Genomic DNA, 24,000 nt, shown 5'->3' with positions numbered 1-24,000 from the left:
ACACGCTCTAGAGACCTAAACCTTGTCACCACAATAAACAGAACATGCTGGAGGGATAGATTCCTGTCCCAGAGACTTCCCATACTTTAGAACAAACTACCTATCTATATCAAACAAAGCTCCTCATTAGCACTCTTTAAGAAAAATCATGATGATTGGATGGGAAATAGGAAATTCACCCCTGGGATCAGTTCTGTGGCTCTGCTCAACACGGGCACAGGAAAATAATTTTCTTGGGTGGCGAATGCCAGGGTACCTTTTTGGCTAGGCTTATATAGGCCCTACGGCCAATAGCCTAGTACCTACCTATGAACCTATAAAAAACATATTTCAATGCACAATTGTTGTTAATATAGATTCTTAGATGCCTTCCTAAAAGGAGTCTTTGTTGTTAGATGGCCATTTAGAAGTGTAACATGATTTGTATTTACTCAAAACAAATTTAAAATATATATCCCATTCTCTGTCTGAGGTCAGTCTAGCACATGCTACAAACTGATCCAGCATATTTTTCAATCTTAAATCAACAGTGAATAATGTAAGATAAATGGAGAAAAAACAATCAAATACAGGTTTTTCATCCATGGTCATTAAAGATGAATCAAGTGATATATTCCATTCTTTAATTATGACTGGTCTAAAAAGTGCTGTAATAGCTATCTTGAAAAACTCTAAGCTCTTAAGTGGTCAATTTAAAGATATAAAGATATAACATCAAGGACGCTGTATTAATGAAATATACTATTATTGGACCTATTGATGTTATATGACCCACCGACTTGCTTTTTTATATTTATTTATTTATTTATTATTTATTTACATTTGTTGCCCAGGAGTGTCCGACTGGACGGAGGTCCATTTTCAGCGGAGGTCCGGGGAGAAAAGCTCCAGAGTTAAAATAAACAGACAGTAGTTACATTAGATTACATAGCAATTAACAATTTAACATAGCAATTAATTACAAACATATTTACAGATGAAGAACATAGTACATCAGTAGACAGCTAGAATCTTTATCTGGAAAGTACATAACAGACATTAACAAATGTTACAATAAGAAGTTCCTGCTGTATAATAAGTACTAGGCTTATGAGCATCTGAGCTTGCTATAATCAAGGTAGTTAGTGGGGTGGAAAGAAAGGTAGTGGTTGGATGGGGTGGGTGATATTAGAGTAGGAGTTGCAAGGGCATAGCCAGCATGTTTTTAGGTGCGCTTTTAGTAAAGTTTTGAAGTGAGTGCATGATGGTACAGAGGTAATTGTGGGTGGGAGGGAGTTCCATAATTTGGCTATGGTGCAAGAGAATAGTGCTTCACCAGCAGAGTTACTGGCTTTAGTGATCTGCAAGTGATTTTTGTTGCCGGATCTTAGTGGTCTGGTGGTGTGATAGGGTTGGAGTAGATTCTGGAGGGATGGGACATTTAGTGGTTGGTTTACTAGTTTGTGGGTGAGTGATAGTTGATGCCATTGAAGGAGGTGAGGGAGTTCAGTTCAGCAAGTGAGAGACAGTGGTGACTATGGTAGGATGCCCTTTTGGTGAATTTGGCAATTTTGTTGTAGCACGTCTCTAACTTATTTAGATCGCATTGCCTTAGGTTGGTATATATTGGAGAGGCATAAAGTAGGGTGGAGATAAGGTGGGAATTTGCTATTGAAATCTTTGCTGCTTTGGTGAGAAATTGCTTATTTCTGTATAATGCTCCTAGTTTTTTGTGGTCTTTTTTATGGTCATGGATATGTGAATGTCAAATTTTAGTTTATTGTCTATTTCCACTCCTAGCAATTTGGTGTGTTCAGTTGGGTATACAGTGGTGTTGTCTTTTGCTGTGATGTTAAAGTGAGAGTTGTTTTGAGTATGTTTGGTAGGCTGGAAGATGAGTAGTTTAGTTTTGTTTGGGTTGAGTATTAATTGTACATCGGCTAACCAAGTTTCAGCAGAGGAAAAGGCTTCCTGTGTGACTTTTTGCAGTTTGGGTAGGGACTGGGCTGAGCAGATGATGGTTGAGTCATCTGCGTATTGTATGAATGTGCCATGTATGGTGGCAGAGGCTAGATTATTGGTGAAAACAGAGAAGAGTAGGGGTCCAAGGATGGATCCTTGGGGAACCCCTATGGAGACAGGTTGTTGGGGAGATATGTCATTCTGACATACAACGGATTGTTGGCAGTCAGACAGGTAACTCTGAAACCAGTTGGTGACTGATTGTGAGAAGGATAGGTTATTGAGGACAGAGATAAGTTGTTTGTGTGAGACCATGTCAAATGCTTTAGATAGGTCTAGAAAAGCAGCAGAGGAGCGATAGCCATTGTTTTTATGCTGAAGGATATTATTAGTAAGGGAGAGTAAGGCAGTGGCGGTGCTATGGTTTGGTAGGAAACCATGCTGAGTATTGGAAAGGAGGTTGTTAGTAAGGAGGTAGTCTGAGACCTGAGAATGTATGCATCTCTCTAGTATTTTGGAGAGTGGAGAGAGAGTAGCTATAGGGTGGTAATTGGTTAGTTTTGTGGAGGGGCCGCCCTTGTGGAGGAGAATTATATGTGATACTTTCCACAGTGTGGGAATGTAACTTTCTGACAGAGATCGGTTAATCAAGATGGATATTGGGTAGGCCAGAGCATCAGCTACGATTTATAGGTATTCATTTGGGAGGTTGTCTGCTGCTAATTTGGTGGGCTTAAGTTTAGTTAAGAGTTTTTTTATGTTGGAGGTAGGTACAGGAGAAAAAGAGAAGACAGTGGGGAGATTACTAGTTGAAGGTGTGGGTTGGAGGGGAGGGGGTTGTGTTGTTTAGCTAGTGATAGTATGGTTTGTGTGAAGTGTGTGTTGAATGAGGTAGCAATATTTTTGGAGGAGTGAGGGATGTTAGGAGGAGGGGTACTGACTTTACCTGGGTGGAGGATGGAGTTTATGGAGGACCAGAATTGTTTGGGACTGTGTTGGGAGGAGTCTAGGGCAGACTGAAAGTATTGGAATTTGTCCTGTTTTATTAGCTTTTTAACTCTATTGCGTAGTTCTAGAAATTTCTGTCTAGTTGAGAGGGTTTTGATTTTGCGCCAGTGCTCCCAGGCTTTATCAACAGCACCAGAAAACCAAGTCTTCAGATAAGAACAACAGCGGACTGGATGTCACCAAACACGATTTATTAAAAATATATAAATCTCTGACGTCTCGGCCTTCGCCTTCAAGGAGTACAGACTACAAATGAATCATTGCTATATATACAATTCAAGTACATCAATTAAAAACAATTAAACAATCAATTAATTAAAAATTCAGTCAAACTGACAGCATTCTCCAATTAAAATCCTCATTTAAGCCTCTAGGGTATAAAGTTCTAAATTTTAATATATAAATAGTTTCCTTATGCAATAGCCTTTGTTTAATTTTAAGCTGGTCATTCCCACACTCACTAATCTGCTCTAGAATAGTAGCTTGTAACAATTTATCATTATTATGATGATTTTCAGAAAAATGTCTAGCAACAGGACTTTCATTTCTATTATTGACAATGTCTCTTACATGTTCTAACAGACGAACCTTAAAAGGTCTTTTGGTCTCCCCTATATACACTTTGTTGCAAGGACATTTTAAAGCATAAATGACCCTCTCAGTGTTACAACAAAAAAAATTATTAGAATTAAAAGAAATGTTGTTAATAAAATTAAAACTAAGAGTAATGTAACTACATGCCTTACATTTACCACACTGATAGGTCCCTTTATGTCTAATATTACTATCCATAGTTACTGCTGGATAATGAAATCTACTTTTGACAAGGAAATCTTTAATATTTCGGCCCCTTTTAAATGAAAATTTCAGGTTAACATCCAACCAAGGCTTAACATTCTCCAGTGTACTAAATAATTTCCAAAACATAGAAATCATATTCATAAACTTGGATGTATAACATCCATATGTAGTAACAAAGTATATAACTTCTTGTGATTTCAGTAAAGACTGATTTTTCAGGGAAACCGTCTTTATATCTTGTGTCCTATTGTATTGCTGACTATTCTCTTTATCTATATAGAGTTTATTATAACAGTCATCCAAAATAGCTATATCATAGCTCCTTGATAAAAAAGACTCATATAACAACCTCATTTCTTTGTTAAATTCCAAGGTTTCATTACATAAACGGGAAATGCATAACATTTCCCCGTAAGGTAATGAATGAATAGTATGTGGTACATGTCCACTAAGACCGTGGACATATTGTGTTAACCCACCAAATTTCCTGTTTATTGAAGTCACTAGTCTGTGACCATCTGAAATATCTAGAACCACATCCAAAAAAGGCATTTTAGTATCTAAAATAAGACCATCAAAATCCAAACCAAATCTATTAAATTTTAAGTCTGATATAAATTCTACAGCCAGGGTCTTGTCCCCTTCAACTAAAAAAATTAAATCATCGACATATCTATAATACCTCACAACACAGTTATGAAAAAATCTATGTTTATAGATATATTCGGTCTCAAAAAGACCCATCGCCAAATTAGCATACATGGGGGCGAAAGACGCCCCCATGGCTGTTCCTTTTTTTTGGTGGTATAAAGTTTGGTTAAACTCAAAATAATTATTAGTTAATGAAAAATATGTTAGTTCTATAATAAATTCAGAAACAGGAGATATACCTAAAAATTTTCTTAATGCTTCCAAACCAAAGTCATGATTAATATTCGTGTATAAACTTTTGACGTCTACCGATATCCAATACATATTTTTGTTCCATTTAATATCCTTGATTTTATTCAAAAAATCAAATACATCTGTCAGAAAAGAAGGCAACTTTTTTACATAAGATAACAAGTAGTTATGTAGAAATATACCTAAATTGTGTAAAAAATAGTTGCGTCCTGAAACTATTGGACGACCCACCGGTTTCACTAGATTTTTATGGATCTTAGGTAGGCAGTAGAAGTACGCCATACTATGTCCTTCAGCCTTAAATTTATCTTTAATATCTTTCTTATCAAAATATCCTAATCTAAAGCCTTTCTGCATAAGGTTACTATATTCAGAAATTGCCCAGTTATAACTGTCAAGGTTACTAATCTCATATGTAGTATTGTCATTTAAATGCAACATGCACATCTCCAAATAATCCTGTACATTCAATACCACAAGTTTGTTCCCCTTGTCGGCAGGTTTGAATACTATATTATTGTTTTTACTTAAATCTTTTAAAGTATTCCATTCCCGACAAGTCATATTATAATTAATATTATTTTTATCCTTCATAAACTCTTCATAATTTATTTCCACAGAATGGTTTAACAATTTAACAAAATTAGAAATATCGTCATTAATGATTTTGGGTACAAAATTACTGTTAGAAGGAACTTTATTAGTATCTAACTTGATGTAAGCATTGCATGGTTCATCCGACACACAAGAATAGAAACTGTCATCATCACTAGAAACGCTAGAATCCAATGTACTTGGTTCGCTATCAGTGTTTAAGCTAAAAAAATATTTCAGAAATAGCTTTCTACTAAATTTGAATATGTCCATCTGCATGTCGTATAATCTGGAGACCACAGTTGGAATAAACTTTAGCCCCAAATTTAAAACAGCAAGTTCATTGTCTTTAAGTATATGATTAGATAAGTTAACTACATAATCATCTTGAAAGAGAGAGGTAAAATTACCATCTACCTCTTTTGTAACCTCCCCGTCTGGATTGCTCTGAAACAGGGTTGTCCGCATAATCTCTTTGTCGTTTAGATCTTGATACATCTCTCTGACTTGATGGTTGTTCCGGACGAAAATTCCGCGTCAAATGTTCAGGATTTTCTGCTTCTGGTAACTGTGGAAAATCCGTATCTCTCTCCTCGTCTTCCCATGAAGTATAACCATTCTCGGATGCAGACGCCGAAGAATTGAGCGGACGTGTATTGCCTGCATTCTGTTGGAACCTCACGTGTTTACGTCCTCTCCCTCTATTGGTTCTCGACAGAAAAGCTTTATTAAGTTCATAATCACGTAAATCTCTGATAAGTTTCCCTTTCTTTCTTTCAATAAGGGTCAATTCGTAGTCTTTTAATTTCTCATTAACCTGAATGAGAAATTCATCCAAGAAAGCTATAGAGACACTTTTTGTTAAATCACTACACATTTTTTTAATGTCCGTACACAGTTCTTTTTGTTTTAATCGGTCACGTTCAATCAGTATGTGTAACCACTCTGTCACACAATTATGGGCTGCAGATACCCATCTTTTATGAAACATGACCTCCGTATCTTTGGTGAGGTCGAAAGGTGTTGTAGGATCTTTAAACACCCTTAAACCCCTAGGCGTTGTTTCAGTCTCAATGTACCTCTGTAAACCGCAAATATTAAAAAATGTAGCTGTTTCTTTTACCATTTTTTTCTCCAAGTTCTCCAATAATAATTTATGTTCAGCATTGTCTGGAACACATGTTTTTCTACCTACACTGCAAAAGGGATTAGGGAAGCGTTTGCGCCGTTCATCTTCCCATTTGTCCCACAGTGTATTGCCCTTGTCAGAGCCAGTTCTGTTACCAAGTTGGCGTTCACCTCTCTCCGCTCCATTGCTGACAAAGTTGTCTAACGATAACTGGCTACCGTCCATGGTATCCCGTAGCACTCGGGGAAACTGTGCAAGTGAATCCATCAAAAAACAAGCAGTAACAACAGCACCAGAAAACCAAGTCTTCAGATAAGAACAACAGCGGACTGGATGTCACCAAACACGATTTATTAAAAATATATAAATCTCTGACGTCTCGGCCTTCGCCTTCAAGGAGTACAGACTACAAATGAATCATTGCTATATATACAATTCAAGTACATCAATTAAAAACAATTAAACAATCAATTAATTAAAAATTCAGTCAAACTGACAGCATTCTCCAATTAAAATCCTCATTTAAGCCTCTAGGGTATAAAGTTCTAAATTTTAATATATAAATAGTTTCCTTATGCAATAGCCTTTGTTTAATTTTAAGCTGGTCATTCCCACACTCACTAATCTGCTCTAGAATAGTAGCTTGTAACAATTTATCATTATTATGATGATTTTCAGAAAAATGTCTAGCAACAGGACTTTCATTTCTATTATTGACAATGTCTCTTACATGTTCTAACAGACGAACCTTAAAAGGTCTTTTGGTCTCCCCTATATACACTTTGTTGCAAGGACATTTTAAAGGTCCCAGGCTTTATCCCTGTTTTTCATTTCTGACTATATAGATTTAGAGATCAGCATTGCCAACTATACATTATCAAACTGTTATTCATCCAGTAGATGGCTTTGGACCAATCCAAATCATTCTCTATGTTTAACTCATTACATCCGAGTGATGCCTCCAGGTGCGTCTGCAGTTAACACCTGCTGATGTCTCTAGGCGTCAAATATTGCTTGTTCATATTTGCATCAATAATTCCAAAACCATGCTATGTACAAGGTTGTAAAAGACTTCATTTTAAAGCTTACACAATAGCAAACTTAACTGCATTAATATTTTACCTCTGTATAGTGCAGGTAAATATATAGTAACTGTTATTTTTTATGACACTAATTTATATAGATAACATTTTCTCATTTTTCTAAATATCTCAACAACCAGGTAACACAGGCAGAACTCCTTGGCCTCACATTAAAGGTCTCAGCTAGATGAATAAAATGCTGCTGACCGTATGCGTGTAGCTTGAGTGATTGCTGAGATATTATAAATGTTTTGCAAAATATTACAAATGTAATAATAGTTACTATGTTTAGAATACTACCACTATAAAAATAGTTTGTGCTGAAGAGTTTGCCATACTTCTTTAATAATACTTATGGTTCCAGAGATATGAGCATTTGTTTGAAATGTGAGGAGATAATTTGATTCTGTGAGAAGGCTTCGGCTCCACTCATTGGAAGTTACAGTGCAAACTTCCTGAGCTCCATTGGAGTGAATGAGTTAAATAGCCAATAAAAAATGTTGTACTACTGTTTGTTGGAATGTGGTAGTCGGACTATTCCTAATTTTGATCATTTACAGACCATGGAAACTACAGACCCATAAGTCTCACTAGTCTCATATGCAAAGCCATGGAAAGAATTATTATGGAAATGATCAGTAATGACTTAGGAAATCTCCAGACACTGAACCCAACCCATTTTGGTTTCATCAGGGGGAAGTTATGCCTACTCAACCTGGTGGACTTCTTTGAGAAGGTCACCAAAACAAAGGATGAGTTCACACTGCCTACCTTGACCCGGCCAAGGCATTTGACACAATCCCCCATTCAGGTATTGTTGATAAATTTAAGAGGATAGGTTCAAGCCTGTGTATAGCCCAGTGAATATCCAGCTGGCTCACAGACAGTACCTAGAAAGTTAGAACTGGGGGAGTCTACCTCTACAAAAGGGCCAGTCACTAGTGGAGTACCTCAGGGATTGTTCCTAGGATTGCTCCTTTTTGGCATCTACTTCTCTGAAGTCAAGGCCAATGTCAGTGGCCTCTGGCTGACTAAATTTGTAGATGATTTCAAATTAGGAGCTGTTATTGAATCACCCACCAACACAAATCTTCTCTAGGAAGGGCTAACACTGACAAACAACTTGTGTTAAAGCCATGGACTAAAACTAAATGCCAAGAAATGCATAATAGTATCCTTTGGGAAGTCATCCACTCATGGTAATGATCATATTACAACACACCCCTATGATTTTACCCAGTACTCAGGGTCTTGGGGGCACATAGAGACAGTAATATAGCCTTTGACCATCACATGTCTACAGCACTGAGGAAATCATTCCATGTTGTGTCACTTATAAACAAAGGTATGGCATCCAAGTCCAAGGAAGTCATTGTTCTGCTGTATTCGGCATTCATCAGACCTATCATTGAGTACAATGCCCTCTTTGTTACGTACTTAACCAGGCATATCCAACAATTTTTATGTCTAAAGAGGTTCCTCACTAACGAAATACGTAAGTAACATGTCCTATTATAGGCCACCTCAAGGCCCTATGCCTGTATTCTGTCTGTGTATGTGGGTTGGGGAGACTTCTCAAAGAGGCCATCTGAGTTTGCATGACTAGTAGATATAGCTAACTCTAAGGTTCTGCATTTTGAGGGAAGGAACATTTCTCCACCAAAGAACCCTTGGAATCTAAGTGTGCACCGTGACATGTTGTTGGGATGTAGTCAGTCCTATACAGCAGTCCCTGTCAAGTTATTAAACTGTCAGGCTAGAGTTCACCTTTAGGATAGAATCAATGTCAACTGCACTGACAAACTTTCATATTTTGTGACGGTCACCATTCATCACTTTTAGTTGTTTGCTCTGTACTCTGTGCTCCCTAAGTAGCAAAGAAGCAAGCAACAGCATGTAGAAGGCAGAGAGGGCAGCCCAGAGGTAGGAAGATGGTGTAATTAAAGTTGTGTCTTCCCTGCAGTGGGCTATGACATGTCTTCTTATTTACTTTCTTTTTGGGGAGGGGAGAAGCATCCTTATCCAGACCATCTAATCCCTAGCCTGACCCTCTGATTCATTTGATTCTCTTTAGGGTTGCTAATGCTATATTACTAACTAGAATGAGAGCTGCCATAAGCTGAATTGCCATCCTTAGCTGATGTAGAATTTGTTTTATTCTCTACCATCAGCCCCACTACTTTGCATGATGTGCAGTATTGTCAATATGTACCAGGCTGGCAATGATTTAGTAGAGCATGCCCCCATTACTACAGCACAGTTTGAGAGCCTTGTTTCCAGTTTGGGCTGTATTCTTTGCCAGAAACTTCAACCACACCCTTGAGATAGGTAAGACAACAAAACTGATGCTGCTTTCTCCCTCCAGACTTTTACTCATGTCCACGTGTGCCATTTTCATATCAAACTGCAACCTCCTCCAACCAAACATTCCTTATCCATCCGTTGGCTTAACCACTTCTGCTATAGCTTCAGATATCATTTTGAAAGCAAACTGTCTCCTTGTCCCCAGCAGTGTTTCTACTTCTCATGCTCTGTGGCATTCTCACTCTTGAACTAAAACCTTTATCCTTCTGTTGTCTATTTCTTTCAGGTTGTTCAGCCATTTTGCTGCTTAGATCGCATGCTACCTTCCAGTTAAGCTTATCTGTTCTTGACATTAAGGGCAGTATAGATGGCAAAGGCTGTCCACTTTAAGTTTGAGGTGAATTATCTTCTTCCAAACATAAATTCTGCTGGTAACATGTCATCTATTTAAGAAACCTTGAAACTGTATCTCAAAGGCCATTCAGAATACACTTGCTTCTCCAACTGAATCACAAATGCTATTTTACTTTACTTTCACTCAGGTGTATGGAGCAGAAGAGGAACAACCTTTAATAACATTTTCTGTCTGGATAACACTGTGTTTTGCTTAATTTCATTTATTTTTATTTGAAGATGCTTTGTCCCCACTGTCTGCCAACTGTCAGTCCCCTCCTAGATAGTTGGGTCATTTTTTCCCCATCCCTGGGTGAGTATTGGGAAGGGGCATCATTTAGACATCCATTATGGGTGATTCAAGAGTTTTATTCCCAGTCCTGTGATCCTCAGCAAATGACAGGCTTGAGGAGCCAAACAGACACATGCAATGGACTGTCTATACTGGTCATCTCTCAATGCCAGATCGGACATTGTCAGCAGGCAGCACCAACCCCTCCTCTCAAGCAAGGGAAATGTTTTCTCCAGCATCCATAAGAGAAATTGTACTTCCTTATGTGCCTGCTAAGGACCTGCTACCCTTTCCTCCCACTGAAAGAAATGAATGGGTAATGCCAGTTGAGTCCTTTCCCTCCCTCCCTTCTTAGCTTCTCCACTGCTGGGACAACTAATCAAGCTGAGGTTACTTGGGTTACGTTAATGGCCTCTTCCTTCTGAGCCATACAACCACTTGGTATTTTTTATTTTGTGTAACTTTTTAAGTGGTGCTTTTTCTCATGAGATTTTTCACAATAACAACCAAAGGAATGAAAAAGTAAATTGCTATAAATTTATGTTCTCTTCTTTAATATATTTAAAAATGATTGCACAAATGCCATTTCAAAAAGACCTTTTTCAGTGAAACATCACTTTCACATTAATCTTGTGAAATGGCTTTGCCATCAGAGTATACGTCTGCATTTTCCTTGTATTTCCGTATTTCCAATATTTCTAAGACATAGCTAAAGCAGGAACTTTATGGTTCAGTCTATCAGTTTAACAAGATTTAAAAATGGATTTTCTAGATGTTGAAAAGTAAAACAAAGCATACCGCAAATCAAAAACACTAAGGAGACTTATAAAAATGTTGGACTAAGAAGCTCAGAACATAATTATGGTTTGTGTTTTTAATGTCATGAAGTTTGCTTGTTAACAAACATTTTGTACAAAAATTCATTAATATTTTATTTTATAACTTAATGCCAAAGGTGTATTAGAGCCCCCTTAGTATAAGCCTGCTCGCTGTTCAATAAAACTGAAGCTGAGTGGTTTATGTATTACGAACCTAGAAGAGAACCGTGTTCCATCCATGATGTTGACTGGAACCATGAGCCCATGCCCACTGCACCCCTGCTTGGTTATCAGAAGATATTAGTTTATCTTTTTATATCTTTGGCAAGCCTAACTGCACTGCCCAGTAGCTATCACTAGAGGGATTGTACATTGACCCAAAATAGGTTTTGGTGTTTGCATAATGGTTAAAGTGTTTACCTCAAAGACAAAAGGTACAGGGTTTGATTCTCACTGTTAGGAGAAATTGGGTGAGTTTAAAATGGTTCACAGTTTGTGGACTGAAGATGGCTCTGCCAAAGAAACCTCACAGTTCCTGCCTGTCTTATAAGTATTTGCTCTTTGCAAGTTTTCAAACTCAGGTTGCTAGTGATACTAATGAAATTAATAAAAATACAAATAAAACAGAACAGTAAAATAGACAATACTATCTTTGAAGATGGTATAGTAAGACAGGATTGTGTTGTTTATTAATGTCTAGATGACCATTCACAGAAACATGATTCTCAGTAAACTGTAAGATACAATGCAAACACATGGTCACCCTATCTGACAAACTTTCGGATAAATCCAGATTGGGTATTAATATTATTATTATTGTTATTATTATTTTGAAATGGCATGTTTTTACTCTGTTGTCTTGTAAAATGATACATGTCTGATTTGTGGACTTGTAGGGTGTAATAAATTAATTATTTACAACTGCATATTTGTTCACTATGCTATAAATGTGTGAGTTTGAGGGTATCATTTACAGGAAGGATGCTTGCTCAAACAGGAAATTAATCACTTTTCTTTGCAAAACATTCTAATGGGATTGATTCACTAATATTTAGAAAGATGAGAAAACTACCAAAGGTTTATAAACACTGCAGTGATGCATTATTTTTAGTATTTTTTCTCTTGGTAAAGACTGGTTTGTTTCTCTGGATACAAAGGAAAAAAAAGCCAAAAAAATTCCTTTCTAAACACGTTTCTGTCCAAATATCTATATTCACGTTTTTTTTTAGAATACTATGTATGAATCCACAGCTGAAACACTGGTTTCACCTGACTTCTAGAGTTGTTTACTTAGCCCAATGTTTTTTCCCTTTATTGTAATTCTATATTTGTATCTGCAGTACAGACAGACAGACAAACCTAACAGAGAGAGAGGGAGAAAGAGTGATAAAATAAAATTGTTATGGCTGTAACACTTAAGCTATAGTTTTATGGACACATGACAGCTTTATGTCAGTAAGCCATCCTCCCCCTTTATTAATTCATTGCTTTAAAATTACTTCCTTCTGTACTCTCTGATACAGAGCCATATATTTGTAACAAATGAGCCAAATGTCTGTTTAAAAATGTATGGCAGAGAAGTAAACATTCTTCTCTGGTACAGACAGATCCACCATCCTTTGTACGCTGATCAGAGTAATAGCTCTGACACAGAGTGACAGGTCTGAAATGCCCAGTCGGGCAGGAATGCATTATATAGATAAATGGCATACATATTTCCCATGGTGGTTTTGTTGAAACTGTTAGTGTTGTGACATTTTGTCACTCTAAGAACTCTCTTTTAACTCCTATTCTTTTGAAGCAGAGCAAATGGGTTTTATGAGTAGCTGTGGTGAAGTGGGAAATCTTCCAGGATGACTTTCTCAGACATTCACTACAGCATCTGGGCAATTTGTAACACAGAAGGTGGTGCGTATTACAGGGTAGCAGCTGGGAAAAGAACTGCCTGAGTCAGGACAGCAACTTGGGTGTCAAAGGCCCCTTGGAAACAAGAAACAGCTTGAAACTTGCAGAGAGGGTTAATGGCTGAAGATAAAACAAAAAAGACAGATGCAGATCAGATGCCTTTACAGATGGAATACACTGGAATACACAAGTGTGCACTGGCACACGTGGCTTTCTTTAGTAATTTACAGTTCACAAGAACACATAGTGCCTCAGAAACATATAATGCATAACACACATATTTTAGTGATCAAAGAACAGCATCAAACCCTTTACCTATGGGGTAGAGGAGCTGCAGCCTAAAAGTTTAATGTCCTGATGGATAGGGTGCAATGGTTTGTTTGTTTATTTATTGGACTGATAACCAGGTAGATGGGGAGATCTTGGATACCCTTCAGCCATAAGCAGGGCACAAGTTGAATGTCAAATGAAATATTTGCATAGACTGCAGGCTATGATGGGATCAGATTTTGGAGCTGGGGAGAATCAAGTGAATCGTGATCTCTGCAGTTGGTGCACAGTGTTCACTGCAGGAGACAGAGAGGTGCAACTACATACTTAACTGTAAGTAGGGAAGATGGCCTTGTAATTCCATCTCCATTCAGAAAGAACCTTAATACCGAAACTCACACATTCACTCACACTCAGATGCAAAGGCACAGGCACACAAATGTACATAGACATACACACATACACACAGACACACACAAACAAACACACACACTTGGATGCAAAGGCATAGGCACACAAACACAAACACACATAAATACACCAACACACACACACACACACACACACACACACACACACACACACACACGCACGCGCGCATGCAGATGCAAAGACATAGGCACACAGCCAGAAACTTGCACACACATACATGTGTAAACACGTGTGTACTGAGCACGAACACAGTGGATATATATATATATATATATGCTTTCATATTTATACATCTATGGACACAGATATTCATAAACATATTCATGCATACATGCACACATGCTCATATGTACACCAATACACACACACACACACACACACACACACACACACACACACACACACACAAATACATTATCATACAATTAGAGACTATCCACTGCTTTTAAGTACAGGTGAACACACAAGGACACTGTCTTTTACATCACAGTCCAAGATAACTGACCTGGTAATCCATGTAGGATGACTATTTCACAGCAGAGATTCACAATCTTACTAGAATAACAGCTGGAAATTAGGTACTGTAGGCTTGCAGACATTGATTTTATCTATTCGGCTAATGTACAATCACATTAAAACATTAATAAATATCTGGAGACTAGGACTGCATTTAATTATATCTTCTACTCAGCATCGCTGTTACTCTGCAGTTGCACATATATGTGATATGCATGCATTAACATATGTCTTGTACTCAGATATATGCTATATGCATGCATTAACATATGTATTATGCTCCTCCCCTTTTACATTGATCATGGGCAACAGAACTGCACTTCTTCCCTCTTGCATTTTGTCCAAGGGTAAAAGAACAACATAAATGTGTGCAGAAGTCATTACTTTGTAGCTTATGTTTCAAATTATTTTTAAATACATGCAACATTTAGCTACCAGCATGATTATCTCTCTAGTAACATTCTCAAGCCCTAGTTATTTATCATGTTTATGGTCCAAATAATGCTTTGCCATGATATTACCACACAGCACTGTCATACAACTTTACAAGGCTTATTTATTGTTAGTAGTGTTTTCTGGTACTCATTTTAGAAGCATTTGTATTATTTTTTCATCAGAATGAAATCTCCCACTCTTCCAGATTTAGCTTCAGAGGGAGATCTTATAGATGCTCACGATAATGTCTCTGTGGTCTCAGTAGGATTGTAACAGTGGCCTGGGTAAGTATTTTGAGTGTGCTTTGCTCTAGGGATGTCCAGTCATGTATTGGTGTTGGCTGACCTGATTATCTGTCCTTTGATTGTAGATCTGATCTGACATCCTACTTGTAATATCGATGTGCTCAGTCAACAGTTTCAAAAACTGCTTATGTTCAATGTCTGGTTTGCCATGACTCTAGGGGAGCAAAACTGGCCTGTCATTTTCAGCTGGAAAAGTCCTTGGATACATAAGCTTCTATTACTGATCAGGCCATATGTACATCTTGTGGTTAGGGTGTTGTGGGTTGCCACCCCTAGATATGTGGCAATTGTTATCCCTTCCATGCTATCTTTTTGCACATCAGGAGACATTTCCTCACTCAGTTTTCTAGATTCTGGCAGTCAGTCTCTATCACAGAGGCAGGGCATCTCACGTTGGTCTCTATCACAGAGGCAGGGCATCTCACGTTGGTCTCTATCACAGAGGCAGGGCATCTCACGTTGGTCTCTATCACAGAGGCAGGGCATCTCACTGTGCCACCAGTGACCCTTACATGGTAATGAGACTGAGATACTGGACAGGTTTGTTTAGTGGGATCAGAAGAAGTGGCTGTTGGCCAGCTCTCCTATCCCTTGAGGAAGGTTTGGAATTCTGTGTCATTTGTGGAAGCTCTAGGGGAGACCATGGGCTTTATAATACAGATCACTCTTCAGGGAGAGAAAGTGACAGATGTCCAGTACATAGCATATGGAACTATGCACTATGAATGCCTGCCATCACTGTATGTCACTTCTTCTGATATGGATTGTAGCAGATGACGCAGGATGGTGGCTTTAAGTTCCTAACCACTCCTACCTCATGGTGATCTCACATTCCAGCTTTTTATGCCCTTCAAGGGGTCTGGAAGTCCAGCCAGTAGTATTGTATTGCTACAATAACCTACTAAGGCACTGTTGACAAGCTGTCTGAACTAGGCATAAACCCTTACATAAATCACTTGATTGCTAGCTCACAGACAGGACTTAGGAGGTCAGTATTGGTGAGACCGACTCCACCAAGAGACCAGTCATCAGTGGAGTACCCCCACGGCTCTGAGTTGGGCCCACTCCTGTTTGGCATCTACTTCTCAAAAGTCATGGCTAACATTAAAGGCGTCTGATTCACCAAGTTCACAGATGACTATAAATTAGGAGCTATTATAGATTCCTAGATTCCCCCAAAGATACAAACAGCTTGAAGTGGGTTTAACACAGACTGGTGCCAAAGCCATGACCTAAAACACAATGCCAAAAAAATGCAATATAATGACCTTTGGGAAACTGTCAACCCAACTTAATTACTCCATTGATAAAATGCTCCTAGGAGTCGACCCAGTAATAAGGGTTCTGGGAACATATGTGGACAGCAACCAGGTCTTTGACCAACATATAGTTTTATGTCACCCAATTTATAGGTAAAAAAGTATGGCATCCAGGTCCAAGGAAGTTACAGTACCACTCTACTCAACCCTTATCAGACCCATCATTGAATACAATGCCCCCTTTGGCATGTTTCGAACCAGACACTTGCAACAGTTGAAACGCCCAGAAAGGTTTCTCACTAGGAGAATTCAGGGCATGAATAACATGTCCTACACCAATCACCTAAAGAATTTGCCTCTGTATTCAGTCTCCTACAGGCTGCTCAGACGGGATCTTTGCCTGGCTTACAGGGTTTCCTTAGACCCAGCCATAATGGATCTATTGGACAAGTACAAAACAAATAGCACCAGAAACACTAGATCCAGGGATATGAACTTCACTTATGAGATAATCAGAACATGCTGGAGAGACAGATATGTATCCCAAAAAACCACTACACTGTGGAATAGGCTCCCCATCCATGTAAAACAGCGTTCATCCCTGACCCTATTCAAACAAAGCCTTGACAACTGGATGGGAAAGTATATGTTTATATCCGGTCTGGCCCCTATGTTCTTTATGGGCAGAGACTGTCAATAAGAACAATATTATACTACCTAACACCCCATCTACAAATCCTTAGCTACCTGCCTACTAACATGCACCCCCCCAAATGATACTTAGGACCCAAATGGTTTGGGATAATCATCTAGGCTTGTAAGGACTTTAATGGCCATTCGCCTAGTAACAGCCTATGAACCTATGGATGCATTTGGGCTGACTAGTAAGATGCATTTGGGTTCAAACAGGCTTCATGCTGTCTCATGAATGGAGAACAGCAACAGTCATCCCTCTGCACAAAGTTGTGCCATCTACAGACCCTGGAAACTACAGACCCATAAGTCTCACTAGTCTTATATGTAAAGCCATGAAAAGAATTATCATGGAGATGATCAAGAGAGATATAGAAAACCTCCAGACACTGGACCCAACCCAGTGTGCTTCTGTCAAGGGAAGATCATGCCTACTCAACCTGGTGGACGTCTTTGAGAAGGCCACTAAAGCAATGGATGAGGGCAAAATGGCTCACACTGCCAACCTTCAACTGGCCAAGGCATTTGACACAATATCCCACTCGGGCATTGTTGACAAACTCAGGAGATTAGGTACAAATCCGTGTGTCACCCAGTGGATATCCAACTGGCTCACAGACAGGACCCGGGAAGTTAGAATTGGGGAGTCCACCTCTATGAAGAGGCAGGTTACAAGTGAAGTCCCACAAGGATCAGTCCTTGGACCGCTCCTTTTTGGCATTTACTTCTCTGAAGTCAAGGCCAATTTCAGTGGTGTTTGGCTGACTAAATTTGCAGATTATTGTAAATTAGGAGCTGAAATTGAATCTCACACTGACACAAATGTTCTGCAGGAGGGGCTGACACAGACAAACAACTGGTATCAGAACTATGGACTAAAACTAAATGCCAAGAAATGTATAATAGTATTCTCCGGGAAGTCATCCGCCACTGGTAACTATCATATTGACAACACACCCCTTAGAGTTGATTTGGTGGTGCTGCGGTAGCGTTGTCACCTCACAGTAAGATGTTTTCCTGTTCGATTTTCAGCCAAAGCGTCTTCTGTGTGGAGACATGCGTGAATGGGTATACCTTCGTTGAAGGTTGTACATCAGGGCTGGCAACTCCGTAAGTAAAAATCTACTGCCAATCATTAGTGGACCGGAATTCCGCTGTGGTGACCCCTGACCGGGAAAAGCAGAAAGATACAACAACAACCTCTTAGAGTTGATCAAGTAGTCAGGGACTTAGGGACACACATAGATAGTAATCTAGCCTTTGACCATTATGTGTCTACAGTAGTGAGGAAATCATTCTACATTGCACAACTTATAAACAAAGATATGGCATCTAAGTCCAAGGCAGTCATTGTTCCACTATATTCAGCATTCCTCAGGCCTATTATTGAGTACAATGCTAACTTTGGTATGTACCTTACCAGGCAAATCCAACAATTAGAAAATCCACAGAGGCTCCTCACTAAAAGAATACAGGGCTGAAGTAAAATGTCCTATGCAGACCACCTCAAGGCTCTATCCCTGTATTCTGTCTCCTACAGGCTTTTGAGAGGAGATCTATGCCTGACATACAGGGCATTCTCAGACCCCACTCTGATGGACGTCCTGCATATCTGCAAAACAAACAGAACCAAAATTAGCCATTCTAAAGACTTAAACCTTGAATGTGATATAAATAGGACCTGCTGGAGAGACAGGCATGTATCCCAGAGATTAGCCCCTCTCTTCCTATCCATGTGAAGCAGAGTTCCTCCCTAACTCAATTCAAGTGCAACCTGGACAGTTGGATGGGGAACAGGAAATTCATCCCTGGTTTGGCACCTGTGTCTCTAATATCTCCCAAGCCCCTGCTTACACTTATCAAGAGTATCAGAACATGTCAGAGATTTGGGATGCATGGCAAGGCTTAAAAAGTTCCTTGTGGTCGTTAGCCTAGTAAACACCTATGAACTTATGAGTCTCCTCTCTTGGACTAAAAGTCCTAGTCTGTGAGAGAAACATCACTGATATTATAGGCTTCTAGCCCTCAATTTGAATAACAGGTGATTCCCATTAAACTATGCTATTAGCTGACTTTACTGCCATAATGTAGTGACTACATGTGCAATGGTCAAGTTTATCTCTCTATCCATATCTCTCTTTCTATCTATCTATCTATCTATATATAGAGAGAGATAGATATATTATGTGTTCTTATAAATAAACGTATTGTGGCATAAATGTCAATCTATCAAATTAGTTGAATGGAGTCTAAATCCAAGTTGTAGTCTCCTTCTTCTTCTCTTTCGGCTGTTCCCATTAGGGGTCGCCACAGTGGATCATCTGTTTCCATTTCTTCCTGTCCTCTGCATATTGCTCTGTCACACCAACCACCTGCATGTCCTCTCTCACCACATCCATAAACCTTATCTTAGGCCTTCCTCTTTTCCTCTTACCTGGCAGCTCCATCCTTAGCATCCTTTTCCCAATATACCCATCATCCCTCCTCAGCACATGTCCAAACCAACATAATCCTGCCTCTCTAACTTTGTCTCCAAACTGTTCAACCTGAGCTGACCCTCTAATATACTGATCCTGTCCATCGTTGTCACACTCAGTGCAAATCTTAATATCTTTAACTCTGCCACTTCCAGCTCTGACTCCTGCCTTTTTGTCAGTGCCACTGTCTCCAACCCATACAACATAGCTGGTCTCACTACCCTCTTGTAGACCTTCCCTTTCACTCTTACTGGTACTCGTCTGTCACAAATCACTCCTGACACTCTTCTCCACCCATTCCACCCTGCCTGTACTCTCTTCTTAACCTCTCTTCCGCACTCGCCATTACTGTTGATCCCAAGTACTTAAACTCATCCACCTTCGCCAACTGTACTCCCTAAATCCTCACCATTCCTCTATCCTCCCTCTCATTCACACACAAATATTCTGTCTTAGTTCTGCTGACCTTCATTCTTCTCCTCTCCTCTCTAGAGCATATCTCCACCTCTCCAAGGTATTCTCAACCTGGTCCCTACTCTCACTACAGACCACAGTGTCATCTGCAAACATCATAGTCCAAAGGGCCTCCTGTCTGATCTCGTCTGTCAACCTGTCCATCACCATTGCAAATAAGAAAGGGCTCAGAGCTGATCCTTGATGTAATCCCACCTCCACCTTAAACGGATCTGTCGCTCCCACTGCAGACTTCACCACTGTCACACTACCCTCGTACATATCATGTACCACTCTTACATACTTCTCTTCCACTCCTGACTTCCTCATACAATACTACAACTCCTCCCTAGGCACCCTATCATATGCTTTCTCCAAGTCAACAAAGACACAATGCAACTCCTTCTGACCTTCTCTATATTTCTCCATCAACACTCTCAGAGCAAACATCGCATCTGTAGTGCTCTTTCCTGGCATGAAACCATACTGCTGATCGCTAATCATCACCTCCCTTCTTAACCTAGCTTCCACTACTCCTTCCCATAACGTCAAGCTGTGACTCATCAGTTTTATCCCTCTGTAGTTACTACAACTCTGCACATCACCCTTATTCTTAAAAATAGGTACCAAAACACTTTTTCTCCACTCCTCAGGCATCCTCTGACTTTCCAAGATTTCATTAAACAATCTGGTTAAGAACTCCACTGCCATTTCTCCTAAGCACCTCCATGCTTCCACTGGTATGTCATCTGGACCAACAGCCTTTCCATTCTTCATCTTTTTATAGTTGTCCGTACTTCCTCCTTTCTAATCTGTTTCACTTCCTGATTCATTGTCCCCACATCATCCAACCTTCTGTCTCTCATTCTCTTCATTCATCAGCTCTCAAAGTACTCTTTCCATCTGCTCAACACACTCTCCTTGCTTGTGAGTACATTTTCCTCACTGTCCTTTATCACTCTTACCTGCTGCACATCTTTCTCAGCTTGATCCCTCTGTCTAGCCAGTCGGTACAGGTCCTTTTCTCCCTCTTTAGTGTCCAACCTTTCATACAACTCTCCATATGCCTTACTCTTAGCCTTCGTCACCTCTCTCTTTGCCATGCTCCTCATCTCCTTATACTCCTGTCTACTTTCTTCATCTCTCTGGCAATCCCACTTCTTCACCAGCCTCTTCCTCTGTATACTCTCCTGTACTTCCTCATTCCACCACCAGGGCTCCTTGTCCTCCTTCCTTTGTCCAGATCTCACACCAAGCACCTTTCTAGCTGTCTCCCTTACCATCTCTGCTGTAGTTACCCAGCTATTCGGTAACTCTTCACTGCCCCCAGTGCCTGTTTTAACTCTTCCCCGAACTCCACCTCACACTCACCCTTTTTCATATTCCACCATTTGATCCTTGACACTGCTCTCACACTTGTCCTCCTCTTCTTGATCACCAACATCATCCTACAGACCACCATTCTATGCTGCCTAACTACACTTTCCCCTGTCACCACTATACAGTCTCCAATCTTCTTCAGACTGGCCCTCCTGCATAGGATATAATCCACCTGTGTGCATCTTTCTGCACTCTTGTATGTCACCCTATGCTCCTCCCTCTTCTTAAAATATGTATTCACCACAGCCATGTCCATCCTTTTTGCAAAATCCACTACCATCTGACCTTCTGCATTCCTCTCCTTAACACCATACCTGCCCATCACTTCCTCATCCCCTCTGTTCCCTTCACCAACATGCCCATTAAAATCCGCTCCAATCATCAGTCTCTCACCCTTGTGTACACTCACCACCACTTCATCCAACTCACTCCAAAATTTTTCTTTCTCAACCATTGCACACTCAACTTGTGGATCATCTTATATCTTAGTGTATCACCTTGTAGTAAGTGTAAGTGTTATCTTAGTGTATCATCTTGTAGTAAGTGTCAGATTCTTTGTTAAACAATGTATGATTTTCTGGTGAATTTTCTTCCTCTCATTGCATTATTATAATAGGATTTCTTATTTTAGTCATGGTGTATGTTTTTTTATAGTAAGAAGAATGCTTGGTCTATCTTAACTGCTCCATAAATACTTCATCTACTTTTGGCTAGTGTTTGGATGAATATCGACCTTTTTTGTCTGCATGCATATGTTCATCTTTTGGTGTACCCATTTCATACTTTCAGAGGAGTTCACTGTTTTTCAGAGACTGAGTCAAATCGTACAATAGAATTTTGTCTAGTTATTATCATGTGGGGTGGCTCCGTATTGTCTAAGAAACATGTGCCAGTACATTTCCATGCAATGTTCTTGATGTCCATCATTCTGAGCCCTTTTCTGAGTTTGCAACAACCATTAAGTAATGCTGTCTGCTTGATACCAAGAGTTATTAGTTTCCTGTGTCTGAAACCTAGATTAATTTATTTTTATTTATTTTATTTTATTTATTTATTTTATTTTACATTTGTTGACCGGGCTAGTCTAACTGGATATATGTCCATTTTCAGTAGAGGCCCGGGGAGAAAAGCTCCAAGATAAGCTCCATATTCAACATTTGTCAGCTGTTGACAATTAAATAAAGATTCAATGTCTGTTTTAACATGTCTGGAGGCCAAATTTAAAGAACATCTTGGCCATGACTAGGAAACAGCAGATGCTGATGTGGGTGTTACTGGTTCCATAACTGCTAATGTGTTGCAGTCATCGATAATCATTACCAAGTGCTCCCATTATTGTAATGATCCATAAATATCTGCACTCCAGTCAAACTGTGATTTTTACTGGTATTTCTGATGAAGTCAAACAGTCTTCTTACTCAGGGCAGGTGTATGTCAATTTTGGCAACTATGCAGCATAGCTTTAAGTACCTATCAGTGTCAGGAAACCATATTTCTTCAACAAGTGGTTTGTTTCTGACCACATCAAGATGCTAGGTTTTGGGAATAACTACTGTCCTTTCTTTTAAGATGAGCTTTTCAGCTGCTAACATTATTAACTCATTTTAACAGTTGGCATATTTTCTAAGTCCAGTGGTATATGGGATACTGAAGTTGAATTTATGAAGTGGTCTGGCTAAAAGTTTCTCACTATTTGCAAAACAGGATCTCTGCTAATTGTAAGTATATTCTTACATCTTACAAAGCACGCACTTTTGGAACTGACTGCTTCCATGTTGTGCAGTTGTGTCAGAATTGGGAGTTGGCTTTTTCCTTGCATTTTTCCATGTGATGGTCCCATGCAGTGTGTATTGTGTCCCTCACTGCCTTCCATCACTGTCTAGAGATCATTTCAAGTGATCACAAAGAAACAATTGGTTTAGTTCACTATTGCCATCTCTTCTGTATAAAAACTGTGCCATGTCTAAAATTCCATTTAATGCTTAGTGTTCTATTTTATTAACTATAGAGTTTTCAAATATTTTAAACCTGAGGTCAAAATAATTTAGCAATATCACTTTTAAATCTTTGCATTTCAGCCTCTAAATAAGGATATTTTTGTTGTTTCCTTCTCTGCTTTATATATTTTGCTTTTTGTTAATGAAGTAGTAAGTCATAGAGCAAGATTTTATAAATGAATGGTGGCATCTCAGCTGTGCATTTCACATGTTCATTTTGTTCTAATATTTTATCTGTTAGTGTATTTCTTTTACATTCCATTGGACATCTTCAGGTGTCATAAAAAATAATCTTTATTTTATTTGTGGACCATCCACACTTGCTGAGCACCTGGCTGGTTACAGTTACTGCCGTTTATTCCCTACTAAATGTGAGTCGATTGTAATGCAGTTGACATTCTGGTAGCTATCAGAGGATGTCCTGCTACTTTGTCCAGACATTCCTTTGCATGTCTTGGAAACCCTAGGATGATGGGCAAGCAATGAGAGCAACATGGGCTACTTCCAAGACTGACATAGTACCTCAGGAAGCCATACCTTCCCATATCAAGTGGATGGCTTCCATCAGGTCTCCAGTATCTGCCATAAATATATTAGCAGGAGATGCACCCAT

This window comes from Protopterus annectens, chromosome 4.part0 (genome assembly GCF_019279795.1).
Source record: "Protopterus annectens isolate FY-2018-M chromosome 4.part0, PAN1.0, whole genome shotgun sequence".
Lineage (NCBI taxonomy): Eukaryota > Metazoa > Chordata > Ceratodontiformes > Protopteridae > Protopterus > Protopterus annectens.
This window is presented reverse-complemented; position numbering follows the sequence as displayed.